General features: G+C 41.6%; 1 non-coding gene across 1 annotated transcript; it reads left to right on the top strand.

The window, feature by feature from the left end:
- The first annotated feature begins 6,582 nt into the window (after positions 1-6,582).
- Positions 6,583-6,686, top strand: LOC131278396 (small nucleolar RNA U13). The gene has a single exon (XR_009185715.1). It is a non-coding gene; the product is annotated as a small nucleolar RNA U13 (small nucleolar RNA).
- The last annotated feature ends 399 nt before the right edge of the window (positions 6,687-7,085 follow it).

The raw sequence follows: 7,085 nt of genomic DNA, 5'->3' as shown, positions 1-7,085 counted from the left end.
AATTATTGTTGATATAAAGCCCACAGACAGCCCAGTGAGCATAAAGCAATATCCAGTTTCATGTGAAGTACAAGAAAAAGTCCGACTACATATTCAGAGATTGCTGAATAAAGATATACTAAAGCCATGTCAGTCTCCATGGACTACCCCACTCTTTCCAGTTAAAAAGGCTGATGGAGATTACTGCTCGGTCCAGGATTTGAAAGCAGTCAACTCAGCAATAGTGACCCTACACCTGTTGGTCCCCAACACTTACACTCTCCTCAGCTTGATACCTTATCAGCAATCTGCTTTTCATTCCTGGATCTTAAGATGTCTTCTTCTGCATTTGGATAGCACCCCAGAGTCCACCGATTTTCACCTTTACATGGACAATCCAAGCTCTGGTGAAAAGCAATAGTCTAACCTAGACACGGCTTCCTCAGGGATTCAAAAATGCACCCACTATTTTTGGACAAGTCCTGGCCAGTTATCTCAAACCCTTTAAACCAGAAATCCATAAATGTTTTCTTATTCAATATGTAGATGACCTCATCCTCAGAAGTCCCATCTACCAAGACAGTGGGAGTGGAGCCTGTGCCCTCTTAAAACATCTCCAACAAAATGGTTATCAAGTGTCCAAAAGGAAAGCCCAAATCTGAATACCTCAAGTCAAATATCTAGGTTATAAAACAGCACAGTGGCTCCATGAATTAGAACCTGAAAGAAAAGAAGTAATCTGTAGTTTCCCTGAGCCAAGCACTAGCTGAAAGTTGCGAGAATTCCTTGGAGCAGCTGGATTCTGCCACATTTGGATCCCCAATTTTGGGATCCTCATGTGACCTTTGTATGAAGCCACAAAGGGGGGAGATCATGATTCCCTCCCCTGGGAAAGTCCACAGAAAGACGCTTTCACTGTTCTCAAGCAGGCTCTGATAAAAGCACCAAGGCTCAGGCTTCCAGATCTCAGTAAACCATTCTGTCTCTGTCCATAATTGTCAAGGCATCGCAGTAGGAGTACTCACTGGGTTCCTGGCAAAGATCTGTAGCCTATCTATTCAAACAACTGGACACTGTTTCCGAGGGATAGCCCTCATACCTGCAAGCTGTAGCAGCTGCAGCAATGCTAACACTAGAAGTCATAAAATTAATTCTTGGGCAGCCTATAATTGTTTGGTTTCTGCAAGCTGTAGTCACAATCTTAGAAACCAAAGGAACACACTGGCTTACTAACAACCACCTGGTTAAATATCAAACCCTATTATGTGAAAATCTACCCATCCACCTGGAACTTGTAAAAATCCCTGAATCCTGCTACCCTGCTACCCATGGAGCTGGGGATTCCAACCCATAACTGCCTGAAGACATTGCAAGAGGTGTATTCCAGCAGGTCAGACCTCCAAGACCAGCCACTACCAAATCCTGACATGGAGTTCTTCACAGATAGGAGTAACTTTGTTCAGGGCAGTGACTAGCAAGCAGGATATGCTGTGGTGACCTCCGAAACCACAGTGGAGGCCTAGCACCTCCTGGATAACACATCACACACAGAAACCAAACTCATTGCCCTCATCTGAGCCCCACAACTTGTGGCTGGGGCCAAGGTTAACATCTACACAGATTTCAAATATTCCTTCCTTACCTTTCACACACATGGAGCCTTATACAAACAAAAAGGACTCCTTAACTTGGGAGGAAGGGACATTAAATATGGCACACAGATTCTGGAACTACTAGAAGCAGTTTGGGAGCCCATCAAAGTGGCCATGATGCACTGCAAGGGATACCAGACAAGCCACAGCCCTGCCACTCAAGGAAATCAGAGGACAGACACTGAAGCAAAAAGAGTAGCATGGAAGGGATCACTATTTGAGGACCTGGCCACTGCTCTCATTCCCCAAACTCTTAATTATCAGAAACTTGAGTATGCGCTGCCTGTTCTCGGCCTGCAGCATCTGAATCACTGAGAACGGCAGTAGACTCGAGCCGAGAGAGAGAGGATCCTCTCTGAGAGCTAGACATGAGGAGAAAATGGCTGGTGGACATTGCCTGATCATAGAATAATTGTGCCTCGACTGTTAGCTGCAACTGTAGTTCAGGACTACCATGAAAAAACACACTTGGGAAAAACCCATCTATGTATGTGGAGGTACTAATATGGGAGACCAATGACCCTGGGAAAATAGAGAATACAATTACAGCCAACCATATAAAGAAACTGGCCTCCCAGCCATCCCCCAGGATGGTATGTGGTGCTTGCAAATTTCTGTTATAGGAAAATATTGTGCTTCAAGGGTATGCCTAAACTCCTCTATATCTGTTGGAAACCTACCATGTATGAGGGGGGGAGATTCCAAAATCACACCTCCAATACAATGGAGCCTTGGGGAACGTGGAATGAATCTGACCTTATTCTCATAAATTGTACTTACCCTAAATTAATCACAGTATGGAACTCCACCACAAAGGGCCTCTTTACTGCCCCAGTCTGTACTGGATTTGTGGGAAAGTCACATTCCAAGAACTTCTCCAAAATTGGTGTGGTATATTTATGGTCAGTACAATAAAACCCACCTTCTTCCTCATTCCATTAGCAGAAGGGAAAGAGCTGAGCCAGCCAGTATATCAAAACATAAGAGAAAAAAGGGCTGTCATGATGTGGGGAGGTGAAGAATGGCCCTTGAGCATATAATCCAGTACTATGGGCCAGCAAATTGGGCAAAGGATGGCATGTGGGGTAATCAAACCCCTATCTATGTGCTAAACAATCATCTGCTTGCAACCTGTAGTAGAAATAATAACTAATGAGCCTGCCCATGCTCTAAATTTAATAGCCCAACAGCAAACTAAATTCAGAAATGCTATCTATCAAAACCATCTCTCCCTAGACTATCTCCTGGTAGCTGAAGGGGGAGTTTGCAGAAAATTCAATCTCTCTAATTACTGTCTTGAACTAGACAGCACTGGAAAAGTTATCGATGAAATTACTAACAAAATGGTAAAAATTGCTCATGTTCCAGTGTAGACCTGGAATAGCTGAAATTTAAGTTATCCTTTCGGAAACTGTCAGTCAATAGCAGACAATTTCAAGCTTCTGGTGGGAATAATTGCCTTCCTCCTAGGAGGATGCACTATACTTCCTTGCCTCTTTCCTTTCATTGTAAGCAGGATATGCACCCTAATAAAAGGTATAGTAAAGACAGAGACCACTGCCCATCTCATGGCTCTATATACATACCAGTCAGTCCAGAGAGACTGACAATAGTGATGCTGAGGCTTAACAGCCTGAAGCAGGCATCAAAGGGAGAAAGTAATATGGCCTGTGCATGAATTCAAACTTATCTAATTCTATATCCAGGTATGCCTAGTTCCCAGAAAGCCAATTAAGTGCTATAGGCTCCATAGGGAGGAAGCAGACTGAATGTAGTTGAACTTACATACAGATGGAATGTGGGGGATATGTTAATTCAAGCTTACCAGGAATGTGGGGGATATGTTAATTCAAAACCTATCTGGTACTCAGACAAACACTTAAAACTCTAAGAAACTAACAAAGAAAGTCCTTTTTGCGTAAGTACTGTTTGGCTCCACACTTCTACATCATCTGTATAAAAGGGACCCAAAAATCCTTTTCCAGGCTTGGCTTTTTCGGACAGGAGTCTGCCGGGCCTGACTGGTCAAAATAAATCTTCCTTCTCAGAGTTTTCTTACATCCTGGCCTTCAATACTGCAATCACCTGACTTCTCTCTGCCGCAATGATCTAAAATTTGAACTTCATGAATGGAGTAGCCATGGTGACAGGGAAACAGCATATGCATTGATCCTATAACCTAGGCTTCTTCTCACCAAAGCTGAAGTAACTACTGCTGTTGCTGAATATCTGACTGACATGCAGCAGGGACCAGCAATATGAGATCATTAATTTCTGTGGTTTTAAACTTAACATCTAGTTTGGTGCTTTGTTATGGCGGCCCTAGAAAACTAATGCAGGGCTAATAATACATTCTAGTTTGCAATAAGAATCTCAATAGTTGAATATATTTAGTTCATGATTAGCCATAGGTGAATATATATGTCTCTGTGTCTACAAATGGATTTTAATTACTATTTCTCCATTGGTTCCTTAGGTAGAATATATAGCTATGTGTCATTTTCAAGAAGGACTCAAGAGAAATAGTTACTTGAGTTAATACATGCCTCAGTTTGCCAGAGATGCTATGACAGACATCATGCATTAGGTTCACTTAAACAAGAATTTATTGGCTAATGGTTTTAGAGAGCAGCAGCCCTAAATCAAGGAATGAGCAAAGCTTATCTTTCTTTTGAAGAGTGTAGTGTTCTGATGAGGAGTTATCACAATCCTGGGAGTTCCCTAACTTGCATCTCTGCCTCTGCACATGGTGATGTCCTGTTCTCCTGTGGGTTTCCTCTGACTGACTGTATCCAAGTTTCCACCCTTTATAAGACTGCCACTAATATGGATTAAGGCCCACTCTGAACCAATTCAGCCACAATTTAACTAAAAAGAACATCTTCAAAATACTTTCTTTACAAATGGATTCACACCCAAGGGAACAAACATTATAATTTAAACATGTCTTTTGGGGGGTATATGGTTCAATCCCTAACAATACATATTAAAAATTATAGGCTTTTACTTTAAAACTTAAAAAGCATCCTGCTTGGTTATAAAAGTATTGATAATCTCCCACTTATTTTCTGTCTTTACTCAACGGTCTTGTAGCCTTGAGTGTTGCTATAGAGATGCAGGACACAAACCTACCAACCCTCTCTCAGGGAGGATTGCATTCTTTTTCTAACTGCTTATTTCACAGTCTTAGATTTCAGGGTTTGTCTCAGTGTTTAACACTTTTGTATCAAAATTTTCTCGAATATGCGGAATATGTTTTGCTCATTCAATCAATATTTGCAATTTTTCCAGTTACCTTTTATGATATCTTTTTTTTAAAGATTTATTATTTTTTTATTTTTTATTTCTCTCCCTTTCCCTCCTCCCCACCCCTGTTACTGCTCTCTGAATCCATTCACTATGTGTTCTTCTGTGACTGCTTCTATCCTTATCAGTAGCACCGGGAATCTGTGTTTCCTTTTGTTGCATCATCTTGTTGTGTCAGCTCTTCGTGTGTGCTGTGCCATTCCTGGGCAGGCTGCACTTTCTTTTGTGCTGGGCGGCTCTCCTTACAGGGTGTACTCCTTGCACATGGTACTCCTTGCGCACATCAGCACTGCGCATGGGCCAGCTCATCACACAGGTCAAGGATGCCCAGGGTTTGAACCGCGTACCTCCCATGTGGTAGGCGGATGCCCTATCCATTGAGCCAAGTCTGCTTCCCTGATATCTTCAAATACTTCTGTCTCTTCCATTTGTTTTTTTCTTCAATTCAGAAATTGTATATACATTGAATCCCCATTGTCTATCTTCCTTATTTTATCTTTAATACTTTTAATTTTCTCCTTTTCCATTTTGAAAGATCTTTCTTTCTTTCCTTTCATGTGTATATGTCAGCCTGCTCATCTTTTCTGACTTAGCATTAGGGAAATGGTAAAGTCTGCATTTTAGTTTAGGTCTGGCCTTCTTAGGTCTGGCCTAAGGCAAGTGCCACAAAGGCTATGCTGCAAACCAGGTTTATTGTAAGAATAGATACGCCTCTAAAAAGAAGCCACTTGTGTGCCCTGCTCCCTTAAGAAGCCCATGGTGAAGGGCGATCATAGTTGTTTTTTTTAAAGATTTATTTTTTAAATTTATTTCTTTCCCCTTCCCTTCCCCCCCCCCCATTGTCTGCTCTCTGTGTCCATTTGCTGTGTGTTCTTCTGCGTTTGCTTGCGTTCTTGTCAGTGGCACTGGAAATCTGTGTTTCTTTTTCTTGCATCATCTTGCTGTGTCAGCTCTCTGTATGTGTGGCACCATTCCTGGGCAGGCTAGGCATTTTTTCACACAGGGTGCCTCTCCTTGCAGGGCGCACTTCTTGCGCATGGGGCCCCCACGTGGCAAGGCATTCCTTGTCCTCATCAGCACTGCATGTGGGCCAGCTTAACCACATGGGTCAGGAGGACCTGGGTTTGAGTCCTGGACCTAACATGTGGTAGGCGGGTGCTCTAGCAGTTGAGCCAAATCCACTTCCCAATAGTTTTCTAATCACACTTTTTTTTTAATCTGCAAGGCTGCCAAAAGCAATATACCACAAATGGATTGGTTTTTAAAGTGGGAATTTATTGGCTTGCAAGCTTACAATTCTGAGGCCATTGAAAAATGTGCAAATCAAGGCATCATAAGGGGATGTTTTCCCCTGAAGACTGGCTGCCAATGATCCTCGTCTGTCGTAGGACAGCATCTGCAGGTCTCTCCTTTTCTTCTGGGTTTCCTTCCTTCATTTTCCAGCTTCCTTTGACTTTCTCCTCTCTTTGAATTACATTCCCTTATAAAGGACTTCAGTAAGAGGAATAAGACCCACCCTGTGTCATGCCTTACTGAAGTGACCTGATTAGAAGGCCTCTAGCTGAAGTAACCTAATCAAAACGTCCTACCTACAATAGGTTCCCACTCATAAGAATGTACCAGCTTTAAGAATGTGATTTTTCAGAGCCTTTTGTGGTTCATAAACATGATGAATGGGTGTTCACTTGCTTGTGTGAGGTGTGCCTCCCTTCAACTTTGGTACGATGTAGGCACATTACCCGTCTGACGTGAAAAATAAAAAAAAAATTTTTAAAAGAATTTGATTTTCTGAGGTACATACAGTCTCAAACCACCACACACAGCATCTAATAGGGCCCATTTCTCACCATTATTTTATATCCAACAACTTGTAGGTGACAAAGAAGAATTCTTTATAATAATTCTTAGAAATTGTATATTAATGATCAATGCCAACAACTGCTGCCTCATCAATTACCCAAATCATTATTTTGGACAAATCATTCATTTGATTTGGCAAAATATTAAGATGTAAATCAGATATTTAACTAAAACATGTATCTTTTTCCATAACAGAACTCTCCTACTATGAATACCTTTAGTATTTCCCTTTAATTAGATCCTTTCAATAAACATTATATTAATTTCTTCTAATTCAGTCTCTCTTTA

This window comes from Dasypus novemcinctus, chromosome 4, assembly GCF_030445035.2.
Source record: "Dasypus novemcinctus isolate mDasNov1 chromosome 4, mDasNov1.1.hap2, whole genome shotgun sequence".
In the NCBI taxonomy this organism is placed as follows: Eukaryota; Metazoa; Chordata; class Mammalia; order Cingulata; family Dasypodidae; genus Dasypus; species Dasypus novemcinctus.
This window is presented reverse-complemented; position numbering and strand designations above follow the sequence as displayed.